A 12,640-nucleotide genomic window follows, 5' to 3' on the forward strand; every position below is an offset into this window, starting at 1 on the left:
TTGGACCTTCTTCTTCATAGCAAACGTAGCCACCTTAATATCTTTGTCAAGCATAGGTTGCAGCACATGACGCTTCCCTTGATGCCCCAAAGAATAAACATTGGATATGCCCTTATGTGTGGTACGTTTATCAAATTGCCAAGGACGGCCTAATAGCACATGACTAGCATCCATAGGCAAAACATCGCAGTCCACCGTGTCCTCATAAGTACCCAATGAAAATTTCAGGCGCACCTTATGTGTTACCTTCAGCTTTTCTGAATTATACAACCACTCAACACAATGTGGCTGTGGGTGTTTCCATGTAGGCAATGAAAGAGAATCCGCCAAACTCTTGCTAACAATATTGGTGTAACTGCCACCAACAATAATCAACTTGCAAGCGGTGTTATGCACTGTGCATTGGGTTTGAAATATATTCCAGCGCTGTCCTTGTCCTTCTATGCGATCATCAGGGACACGTTGCACCATCAAATTAGTGCAATTAGGAGCAGCATCCTCGGGACAAACATCAAAGTTATCATGATCTTCAGACTCCACAGCAGATGGCACATCAACCTTGTCATCATCACTAGCAGAAACATAGCCATCTTGTGTAAGCATCACTGTCGTCGCTCGGTGCTCCGACACCGGGGGCGTGCGGCCACGTCCCACTTTTACATTCGGTGGGGGCGTCTGGGGCAGAGACCCGGTGATCGCCGGCACGGCCGATGAGGCCCTACGGGGCCGGTGAGACGAAGTGCTAGGGGTACGCGCTAGTCCAAGAACAGATGCACGCACATTTTTTACCCAGGTTCGGGCCACCCGGAGGTGTAAAACCCTACGTCCTGCCTGTCTGAGCTGATATTGATTACGGATCAAATGTTTACAAGTTGCCGGGCAAGCTCTCGGACTTTCTCTCAGTGGCTAGGTACTCCTCACCGCTCTCTGCTGGCTACCTACTGGAGCCACTAAGCGTCTGTCAAGCGAGCTTCGTCTGAACCAACTAACTGACTAACCCCTTTGACCGTCGGCATGGGTCCTCCTTTTATACATAAGGGGATGCCACATGTGCCACGGTGCATGAGCTACAAGTGTCCAACGGGGAGGCATGCAACTCCCCCCGGTGAGCTGGTGGCGTGCATGGGTGCCACCTCCGCTGCTAGGGGCTTAAGACTCTAGGGTAGGATTAGACAACCACTGTTCCTTGGATCGGACGGGTAACTACCCGTCGGTCGGCTCGTTTATTGAGCCGTGCGCCTTACTCCTTGCCTTGGTGGGACCGCGCGTCCCGCGCCCGCCACGCGCCCGCGTGGCGCTGTCCACTGGGCCCCACGCCCGAGGCGGGGGCACGCGCCCGGGAACCCCCAGTCCCAGCACGTCGATCCCGGGAAGCACCCGGGCCCAACGCACCCAGGACACCCCTCCCGGGAAGCGGCTTCCCGGGAGGTGCCCAGGCGGGAATATTCCCCGAAGCCCCGCTAGCCCCTTTCGGGCTGGTAGCTTGCTGGGGAGCTCATAGACGCTCCCCGGGATGAGACCTTCCCGGGAACCCGAGAACGGGGCCCGCGCGTCGCGCAGCGGTGGTACCCCGGGTGCCACTAGTGCGACAGTCGCCCCCGGGCGTGGGCCGGCATCACCTGTTCCCGGAAGGGTCTCCCCCTGGTCGGTTGCCGGGCTACGCCCTTAACCGACGCGTGGGCCCCGATCAGTCGCGGGCCCGCGTCCCTTCGCTGCCCCGTGTACGGCGCCGTTACAAGCGGAGCAGTGGACGCGCGATCTCCGCCCTAACTCCCCCCCGTAAATAGGGTAGTTAAGGCCACTCCGCGCATTACTCCCAGTGATTAGGAGTTATCCCCGCGCACCCGTGGGCTACGGAACCGGTCGTTACCAAACAGCCGGGCGTCATAAAACCTCTACTGTTGCCAAAAGGGGAACAACACTTTGCCCCTTCGCCTCCATCCTCTTCCGCATCTCGTATCCCTGCGCTCCTGTCAGCTTCCTCCCTCGCTTTCCATGGGGCCCCCCACCACCAGGAAGGGGAAGGAGGTCCAAACCTCGAAGAAGCCCGCGACAAGCAAGACCGAGGCGGCAATCAAAGCGGCCGCCGCCAAGGACAAGAAGAGGCGGGAGATGGGCGCCACAGTCGCCTTCTTCCGCCCCGGCTATAACGGCGAGGCGCTGGGGAAGCTCCGGCACGCCGTAGCCTCCAGCTTTAACGAGCACGGGGAGACGCAGATCTTCCCGGCGGGCCCCGAGCACCAGGACAACGATTTTCGGGTGTTCGCGCGCTTCCTCCTCTGCGGCTTGGTGCCGCCCTTCTCTCTGTTCCTCCACGCACTGATGGAGTCTTATCAGTTGCGGGTAGCGCAGCTCCATCCCACCTCGTTGTTCCTCCTCGCCACCTTCCAGTTCCTCTGCGAGGCGTTCGTGGGGGTGATGCCGTCGGTGGGGCTCTTCCGCCACTACTTCTACCCGTGCATCGACAACGCGAAGGCGATGTCGTCCGGGGTGGTCTTCCGTGCCCGCGACTAGATGAAGTCCGAGTTCATCGTCTGGTCGGGGAAGAAGATTGAAAAAGAGTGGCGGGGCGACTGGTGCTAGGTCCGGGTGGAGGACCCCCACGAGTTCATCCTGTCGCCGACGGAGTTGTCGGTACCCCAGAACGGCTGGCAGGACAGGTACCACCGCGACGCCGACCTCCTCCCCATCGTGAAGAAGATCAAGGCGCTGCGGCTAGCGGGGCTCACCGATGTTGACGTTCGTCCATCAGTGCATAGCCCCGCTGCAGCTACGCTCCCGACCCGCGTGGATGTACACGGGTTCCGGGGACAGGACACGCCTCTAGGCGGACGGCACGGACTTGGAGGCCCTCAGGACATGGGTGAGGGGAATCTCCGGCGAGATCTTCCAATCAACGGAGTTCCTGCCGGGGTTTCAGCTCTCCACGCCGGCGTCAAGGCGCTCAGCGACATCGTCGGCGCCTTCCCGCCCTGCAACGAGTGGGGGCTGATGGACGACACCCCCACCCGGGTCTCGCACGCTCCCCCGCAAGCATCCCGTGGGAAGCAGGTGCTCGAGGAGAGCGAGGGCGGGTCCGAGCCCAGCTGGCCCTCCCTCCGGTCGCTGGACGACGAGGCGGGCCAGGTGGCTGCGTCCCCGGAAGTCGTCGCCGTGGAGGACGACGACGAGGAAAGCAGCGACAGCGCGCCCTGGATCGTGAGAAGATCGAGGGCGTTCGCAGCGGCCGCAGCTATCTCCTCAACGGCAACGTCGCCCGGGCAGCGGCCCCCAACCTAGCGGCGGCCGCCGCTTCTGGGGCGCCCGTCGGTACCTTGACGGCATCCGCGGCAACAGGGGCCGCGGGTGCCTCGGCGGCGGCCCCTGCCTTGGCGGCGGCCGCCAGCACAGCGGCGGGAACTGGTCCCGGGGTGCCCGCCGGTACCCCGGCAGCCCCAGTGCCTGCGGGGGTCACCAATGCCCCGGCAACGGCCTTCGCCCCGGTAGCGGGGGCCTCTGCGAGTTTGGCTCCCGGCGCCGCGGCGGCCTTGCCGTCGACACCCGGAGTTCTCCGGGTCACGACGACGCCGCGGGCGCCCACGGCGTCGCTCACTCGTGGCGTCTTCCGGGGGTTTCGCGCTCCGGCGCAACCCCCCGAAGTCCTCCTCGCCGGTGGGTGCCAGCAAGAGGGCGAGGAGCGATTCCCCGCCCGGCACACCAAGCAAGAGGACGCGCGCCGACGCCGGCGGTGCGGCGCGGGCGTGTCCCTTGGCGACCCAGCCCCAACGGAGGCAGGGCCGGCACCGGGTATGTCTTCGTTAATTCTCTGCAACTGCAATTTCTGTTAGCTAGGCTCATGAACGTACCTCCTTTCTGCAGTGGGCGGCAGCTCGCCCGCGGCAATCCTTGTGGATGCTCCCGCCGGCGCAGGTGAAGCAGAGGAGGCTGCCCCGGCAAGCCCGACGGCCGCACAAGGTAACCGCCCTGGTTGCTCTTGTCCGCCTTTGAAGGCGCCATCCTTCGCCGATCCTCACGCTTCTCATTGTTGCAGGCACAAGTGCGCCCATGCCCGGAATGGGCGCGGCCGTGGTCGATTTTGACCCGGTCGTCGAGGCCGTGGGGGCGGAGGTGGAGCCGGAACTGGCTCGCACATCGAGTCCCGCTGCGGCGGACTCAGCGGCAGCAGGGGGCATCGCCGCCGCTGTGACGGCTGTGCCCGACGACGCGCCCGTAGCCGCGGGCGCGGCTGGCACAGGCTCACCATCCGCCCAGAAGGGGGCAACCCCCGCCGGAAGCAGGGAGGCTTCCCCAGCCCCGGGGCCCCTGGGCGCAGGCGCAAGGGGAGTTGCCGGGGAAGGACAGGAAGGCCCCCGGGAGCAGGCTAGCAACCCCGCGCACAGCCCCACAGCGGCGGCAGGGGCTTCATCGTCCTCGGCGGCTTTCCCTGGTACCGACCTCAGCACCCTCGCCGGGGTCGCTTGGAACCCCCTTATCTGGGATCCGAGCGTCTTTGAGCGGGGGCACCGGTTCCTGGATGCCGTCCAGGACCAGCAATTGGCCTTCGTCGCCTCCTTCAACGAGGTGAGGGAGCACCACACCGCCGCCAAGAATCAACTCTGCGAGGTGCGGGAGGCCGTGGAGGGAGAGGGGCGTAACCTCTCCCGGCTGCGCGAGGAGGCACGCCTCGCCGGAGAGGAGGTGCGGCTGGCCCGGCAAGCCCTGGAGGCCGCCCGGGAGCCGATGGTCTCAGAGGCCAAGCTCCACCGGGAGCTGGAGGCCCAGCGCGCGCAGCTTTAGGGGAAGCTGGACTCGATGGCGGCCACCCTCGAGGCGGCCCGGAAGGAGCACGCCGAAGTGCTTGCAACGGCCCAGACGCGGCTGGACGAGAAGAGCGAACTGATTGCCAATTACCGCGGCGAAATCCAAGGCCTCCGCGTCATGCTGGAGGTGCAGGTCAAGGCTGCCGAGGATGCGGCGAGAGCGGCGGCTCGGCACGAGGCCGAGCTCAACTCCGCCAAAGACAGAGTGGCCAGGCTCGAGGCCGAGTTGGCCGCCATCCGGGAGGAGCTCGCCAAGGCCGGCAAGGACAACGCGACCAAGGCCGCAGAGCTTGCGAAGCTGGAGGGCCGCGTCAGCAAGGCCAAGAAGGCCACGCAAGATGCCCGACTCCATCACGGCACACTGATCGGGCAGCGGCAGCTCGAGACGGAGAAGCTGACGAAGACCGCCCAGTCGCTGCACGACCTGCTGCCCAAGTTCGAGCTGCAGGCGGCGGAGGTGGACGGCACGGACGTCACGACGCTGATCCCCTTCTTCTCCGACTTGGTGGGGAAGCTCGGGGCGCTCGATGTCTGGATCGCCAGGTATGGCGCCAACGAAGTCGCCAACTGCGCTCGGGAGGTTGCCGGGACAATCCTCCCACGGATTCATCTCCAGGACCCGGAGTTTCCCTTCGAGTCCCTGCTGGACGCTTGGTCCGACAGCGAGGACGAGCCCGCGCACACCCAAGCAGTGCGCGAGTTCGTCGACGAGGTCGTCGAGCGGACGCAGATGAAGCCGGAGCCTGATCTCCCCGCCGACCCCCCGGCCGAAGACGGCGACAACTAGTTGCCGTAGCCCCCAGCCGTGCTCGTTGCTCCCACTGTACCTTCTTTTGTTTGCTTTCCCTGCAAGTTTGGCGCTTAGCGCCGTTTGAACAATCACCTTTTGATTAGTCCACGTAATCATTCGGCACTTAGTCAATCAAGCTTGTTAATTTGCTCAATTTTTGTCCCTTATTCCCGAGGCCGCCTCGCGGGGTGGTTCCCTTAGCCTTTGCGTGTTACGCCTTGTGTTGCCGGGGACTCGCACGTCCCACCCTTGACCAGACCAGGGACCCGGGACGGACCCGTGGTGCCGACCTGGGGCCAAGGGGTAGGCGGCGAGCCACTCCACTTGCGGGGTAACTATTCCAAGCCATGCCCTCCCGGGACGGACCCGGGAGCCACACGGGGAGCGCACTCCCCCCGCAAGCGTCCTCCTCACACCCTGACCACACGCAGGTTCCGGAACCACACTTGGCGAAGCAGCGTTAACTCTTAGTTAAGTAAACTTTTCGACAAGTTCGTTGTTCCTGATGCTGTCTAGCGGGGTGGCCCCTTTTAGCCTTTGCGTATTTTGCCTTGTGTTGTGGGGGACTCGCGCGCGCCTCACCCTTGACCAGACCAGGGACCCGGGATGGACCCGTGGTGCCGACCTGGGGCCTAGCGGTAGCGGGGAGCCACTCCACTTGCCGGGTAATTACTCCAAGCCGTGCCCCTCCAGGACAGACCCGCGAAGCCACACAGGGGCGCGTCCTTTTTAACACTCCGGCTGCGCGCGGGATCTGGGGCCGCACCCAGCGAGACAGTGCTCAGTTTCGTTCAGCTCTTAGCGAATTCAGCGTTCATGTTCAGACACTTAGCTTTTCCGTTCGGTCCAATGCCTCGTGACGCTCGGCGGTAGAGTGCAGACGGGGCACTGCCTTGGTAGGAACCCACCTTGGGTACCTGTTCAAGGGAAATGATCTCTGAAGGATGCGGCAGGAGCGCGGGGGCAGGATCGCCGACAGCGGCAACCGCCGCAGACGATGCTACCACCACGCTCACGCGGCAACCCTCGCCTTCACGGACGGACCCTGGCTTTCAAGGAGGAACCCTGGCCTTTAGGGAGGAACCCTGGCTTAGGAGGACTCCGCCTCGGGAGCAGCCGCAAGACGGCTATAACGCCGTCGCCGCCAGCTGCGCCCCACCCCGAACGGCGGGCACGGGTGGCGAGGAAGTTATAGCCTCCCAGCGACAGCCCCCGCAACTGGGGAGACCTGGTTTTTTCTGGGGAACTCGTCCCAAGGGACGTGACAGCCCTTGTTGCCCGGGAGCAAAACTGCTCGAGGGCCGCGGCAGGGATGCGGTGATGGGCCGGAACGGGCGACGAGCGCCGGCACCGGCGCCATCATAGCGTCCTCGCAACGACCCGCGCCCGAAAAACACTCTCCCAAAGGGAATGCGGCCGGGTCTCTATGATAGTGCACTCGTCGGCACAAGGCACAGAGGGCATGCACTTCCATAGAGTCTCCGCGGCAGCCCCTGCTCCTTGCAGAGGCGTCCTATGGAGGGGGGCGACAAGGGCACTGCGGCAATGCACCCCGTCAGCGCCGGATGCTGATGGAATGCACCACCACAGTGCCTCCGCGGCGACCCTCGCCCAGGAGCCGCCCACTTGAGGAAGCGCGGCAGGGGCACAACGGCAGTGCACCCGTCGGCGCAGGACGCTGATGGCATGCACTACCATTGTGCCTCTGTGGCGTCCCTCGGGGCAGGCTCGATGGGGTGATGCAGCAGGGGCACGATGGCAGCGCACCCGCCCGTGCTAGGCGCCGGCGGGAAGCACCACCTCCGCGCCTCCGTGGCACCACCCGCCTTAACGGCCCCGAACCCGGCTTCGCTCTGAGCCGTTCAATGGTTGGGGCGCGCCTTTTATAGGCGAGGGAGGGTGATTTGCCACCGCGCGCGACGGACCCGCGCAGCACCCGTGGCGCCCTTCCTTCGAACGCGGCGCAGTTTCTGCCGCCACGTTTTCCAGGCAACCCTGGCACACGTGGCGGCAACCTGTCGACTCAGAAGCCTCGGAGTGCGGTGAGCCCCTTGTGTTGCGGTCCTCCCGCACCACAAGGCACCGGTATATGGTGCGACCCGTGGGCAGCTCACGGGCACCACAGTGTACAAGATTCCACCCTTTCCTGCAGATTAGACTCTTACCAGGCCTGAGATACTGCAAAAAATTTCGAAACTTACGAAAATAAGAGAAAATAAGCAACACAGACAAATTCCTCCTGCTTCCCAGCCCCCGGGCACAAAGGGGTCGATGCCAAACTTGGATGTGAGCATTTCCTTTCCCAGGCGCAGCGACTGCGCGGTGCAAGATGCGGAGGGCCGAGCAACTGCACGCCCCGTGATGCACGTTGCGGGAAGCCCGCCAACGGCATGTCCCGTGCCGGAACGATCCGGCAACGGGTTTACGTTTCGAGGCCACAACAGCCCCCTGCTCACAACCAAGTATGGAAAGACACCTTTGTGCACTTAAAGCAGGAGACAGAAGAGGGAAAAAAACACGCGAATAAACAAGGCAAATCCAAAGCTCAGGGGCGAAACACTTATCTTTATTCATGATTAACTAGCGGTTTACACGCGGGGGCTGCCCGGTTACACTAGTTCGAGAGGTATGCATCGAGGCATCACCTGAGGGTCGGGCTCCGCCGCTTCACGGGTAGAACTTGCGCAAGTGCTCAATATTCCAGCTATTGGGCACCGGCAAGCCGTCTTCGGTTTCCAGGCGGACAGCCCCCGGCCTAGTCACCTGCACTACCCGGAAGGGCCCCTCCCATTTCGGAGCCAACTTGTCGATGGCCACGAACAAATATTCGTAACCGCCAACCGCCCTTGGTAGCTTGCCGACGATGTCCAGCCCCCAGACCGCGGACGGCCATGAGGACGGGATGACATGCAGGGCCTGCGCCGGTTAGTTGCTCTTCTTTGAGTGGAATTGGCATGCCTCGCACGTCTTCACAAGTCACTCCGCATCGGCCAGGGCCGTGGGCCAGTAGAAGCCATGCCGAAACGCCTTGCCGGCTAGAGCCCGGGAGGCCACATGGTGTGAACCTGTGCCTCGATGTATGTCTTCCAACAGTGCGCACCCTTTTTCCTGCGGCACACAGATGAGTTTGACACCGTTCGCACGCCTGCGGTAGATGTTACCATCTACCACAGTGTACATCTTGGCTTGCCGCGCTACACGCTCCGCAGCGACGTCATCTTCCGGGATTGCCTCCCCTTTCAAATAGCGGGCGATTTCTTCCGCCCAGGGGGAATCTCCCTGCCAACGCATGCTGCCATATCAGCGGCATGGACCCCCACTGCTGCAGGGGTTCCTTCGGTGGCCGGAGAGGCGTCCCCGGCAGCCGGCTGGGGGGCGACTGAAGGAGCCACTTGCTTCTGACAGAACACCCCCGCCGGAGGCTTCCGGCGCTCTGCTGCCATCTTGGCCAGCTCGTCAGCAGCGAAGTTATCCTTCCGCTTGACATTCTCGAAGCGCAAACCTTTGAACTTTCGTTCTAGTTTGCGGACCTCCTCCACGTACGACGCCATTTGAGGGCAGTCGTAGTCCTTGTTCACCTGGTTGATCACGAGCTGGGAATCGCCGCGAACAACCAAGCGCTTAATGTCCAGGGCGACCGCTGCCTGCAACCCGACAAGCAGGCCCTCGTATTCCGCCGTGTTGTTGGTGCAGTTAGCGAAGCCGAGTTGAACAGCGAACCTCAACTGGTCCCCTGTTGGTGACTCGATGACGACCCCAGCGCCTGCTCCCTGAAGACTGAACGCACCGTCGAAGTAGAGGACCCAGTGGTCCTCGTCCAGCTTGCTAGGCAGGCTGGTCTCCGGCTCACTTTCTTCTACGCCCGTGGACGTCCATTCCACGACGAAGTCCGCCAGGGCCGTGCTCTTAATGCTTTTGGAGTTGGCGAAGTGGAGGTCGAACTCTGATAACTCCATCCTCTATTCGGCCACCCTCCCGGTGGCTTCACGGTTGGTGAGGGCTCGCTCAAGGCAGAACCCGGACACCACCATGACGCGGTGCGCCTGGAAGTAGTGGCGCAGCTTCGGGACGCAAGGAGAATCCCCAGAAGGAGCTTTTGTACTTGCGGGTACCTTGTCCGCGCGTCGCGTAGCACCGTACTAACGAAATACACCGGGTGCTGCACCAACCGCTTCCCCGATGCCGAGGTTGCCGGCTCGGGGGTGGTCCCCGGGTCTGAGGCGGTTGCTGGGGCCCGCCCAGCCCCCTGCCCCGCAGCCCCAGTCCCCGGGACGTCTTCCTCCCTCTCCGCAATCAGCACCGAGCTGACCACCTGGTCAGTCGCCACTAAGTAGAGTAGCAGCGGCTCGCCCAGCTTGGGGGCGACGAGGATGGGCGGCGACCTTAGGTACTGCTTGAGTTCCTAGAACGCTGCCTCGGCCTCGGGAGTCCAGTCGACTGGACCATTCTTCTTCATTACCCGGAAGAAAGGCAAGGCACGCTCGCCCAGCCTGGAGATGAAACGTCCCAGCGCGGCAACACAGCCGTTGAGGCGCTGGACATCTTTCACCTTGCGGGGGGCCTCCATCTTCTCGATGGCTTCTATTTTGGTCGGCTTGGCCTGTATCCCCCGGTGTGAAACCAAGAAACCCAGAAGCTGCCCGGAGTTGACACCGAAGGTGCACTTATCAGGGTTCAGCTTGAGCTTGATCCTGCGGAGGTTGTCGAACGTCTCCCGCAGGTCATCAACCAGCGAGTCCCCACGCTTCAATTTGATGACGATGTCGTCCATGTAGGCCTCCGCGTTGCGGCCTAGCTGGGGCCCCAAACATTCGCGCAGGGCGCGCTGGAATGTGGAGCCCGCATTCTTCAACCCAAAAGGCATGCATGTATAGCAATAGCAGCCAACCGGGGTGATAAACGCTGTCTTTTCCTCGTCCTCGACCGCCATCTTGATTTGATGGTAGCCAGAGAAAGCATCCAGAAAACTCAGCAAGTCACAACCAGCGGTAGAATCAACTATCTGGTCGATACGGGGTACAAGGAAGGGATCCTTGGGGCATGCACGATTAAGATCAGTAAAATCTATGCACATGCGAAGCTTATTCCCTGCTTTAGGCACTACTACAGGGTTAGCCAGCCAAGTGGGGTACAAAACTTCCCTGATTGCCCCGGCAGCCCTGAGCTTGCCCACCTCTTACTTGATGAAATCTTTTCGCTCTTGTGCTTGCCGCCGGATCTTTTGCTTGACGGGGTGCGCATCCGGGCGCACCGCGAGCCGATGCTCAATCACCTCCCTGGGGACTCCGGGAAGGTCCGACTATTGCCAGGCGAACACGTCGGCATTATCCCGGAGGAAGGTGATGAGGGCGCTTTCGTATTCAGCGGCCAGGTTCGCACCAACAGTAACGGTGCGCTCCTTGTCGCCGGCTTGGAGAGGCAGCTTCTTCACTTTGGCGGCCTCCTCCCGGAGCCCCTGCCCCTTGCCGGGGTGCGAGCCCGGGCCTGCGCCTCCCCCAACAAGCCCTTGCGGGGTAGCGCGAGCCTTCTTCGTTGCCGGGGCATCGCCCGGCAAGCCGTCGTCCTCGAAATCATCCTCGCCACCGGCGTCAGCTGCAGCAGCGGCCCGGACGACCTCGCCAACGCACCAAGCCGCGTCTTTGAGGTCGCACCTGATGGAGAGGACTCCATAGACGGACGGCATCTTCATCATGCCATAGGCGCAATGCGTAGCCGCCATAAACTTTTCCACCAGCCTGGCGGACAGGAGGTTAAACCCCGCTCCGTTATCAACCAGCACCTTGGTCACCGTCATATTGCTAATGATCGGCGAGATGACGAAGGGTATTACCCCGGAACCCAACTGTCGCGCTGGGTGATCCGTCGGCGTTGAAGGTGCTCGGCACGTGCGACCACCTCAGCGGCTGTTGCGGCTCCGCATCCGGCAACAGTGCGCACACGTCGCGGGTGAGGCGCTTCACCGCAGCGTGGGACGGGAGAGCGTAAGCTCCCCCATGGATGCAGGCGACGCCACGAGGCTCTTGGAAGCCCGGTTCGTCGCCGCCGGTATAGTCGGACTCGCGCTGCTCCTCAGCACACGCCCTGTCGTGTCCCCGAGGAGGACGTTCCCGCCCAGCGCGGGGTTGGCCGCGCCCCCTTTGGGGTTCACCCCTGCCGGCACCACCGCCGGCCGGCCTCGGACCCGCTCTGGGGTCGTTCGGGCAATCTCGGGAGAGATGCCCGATGTCGCCACAACTGAAGCAGGCGCCGGCGGCGCGGCGCTCCTCGTGGCGCTGCTCCCGCCGCTGCTTGATCCCCTGCATAACGCGGCAATTCTGCGCGTCGTGGGTGGAGTTGTTGTGGATGGGGCAGCGGGGGCGCGTCGCCCTGCTTCCCGCCAGACTCTCCACCCGGCGAGGCCTTCTTCGCGGGCCTCGCGGTAGGAGCCCCCGAGTTCGCAGCGAGGACTTGCTTCCCGCTGCGCTTGCGGGAACCCTTCTTCTGCGAGCCCTCGCCAGGGCTCGCGGCAGCCCTGGGCTGCCAGCTCGGGCGCTAGGCGCCCTTCCTCGGCCATGGCGCATTTGTGCGCCAAGGCGTATAAGTCCTGCGTCGTCCGGATCTGATGCGTGCTCAGCTTCTCGCGCATCTTGGGATCGCAGACGTTGATGGCGAAGGTGTTGATAATGGCGGCCGCCTCCGCCTCCGGGATGGAATAGGAGAGGTTGGAGAAGCGGTTGACGAAGGCCCGCAGCGTCTCTCCCGGTTTTTGCACGATAGTGTGCAGCTCCGCCATGGTTCACGGGCGCTTAAAACCGCCCTGGAACGTGCTCACGAACTGCTCGCGCAGGTCCGCCCAAGTGGCGACGGACCCGGCGGGCAGGTTGAGCAACCAGGTTCGCGCTGATCCTTTGAGGACCATCGGGAACCAGTTCGCCCTAACCTTGTCGTCGGCGCCGATCGCATGCATGCCCAACGTGTAGGTCAGGAGAAAATCTTTGGGATTAGCGGTCCCGTCGTACGCACCGAGCGCAGGCGCTCGGAACATACGGGGCCACGTCACCCGCCGCAGCTC

This window comes from Brachypodium distachyon, chromosome 1, assembly GCF_000005505.3.
Source record: "Brachypodium distachyon strain Bd21 chromosome 1, Brachypodium_distachyon_v3.0, whole genome shotgun sequence".
Taxonomy (NCBI): Eukaryota; Viridiplantae; Streptophyta; class Magnoliopsida; order Poales; family Poaceae; genus Brachypodium; species Brachypodium distachyon.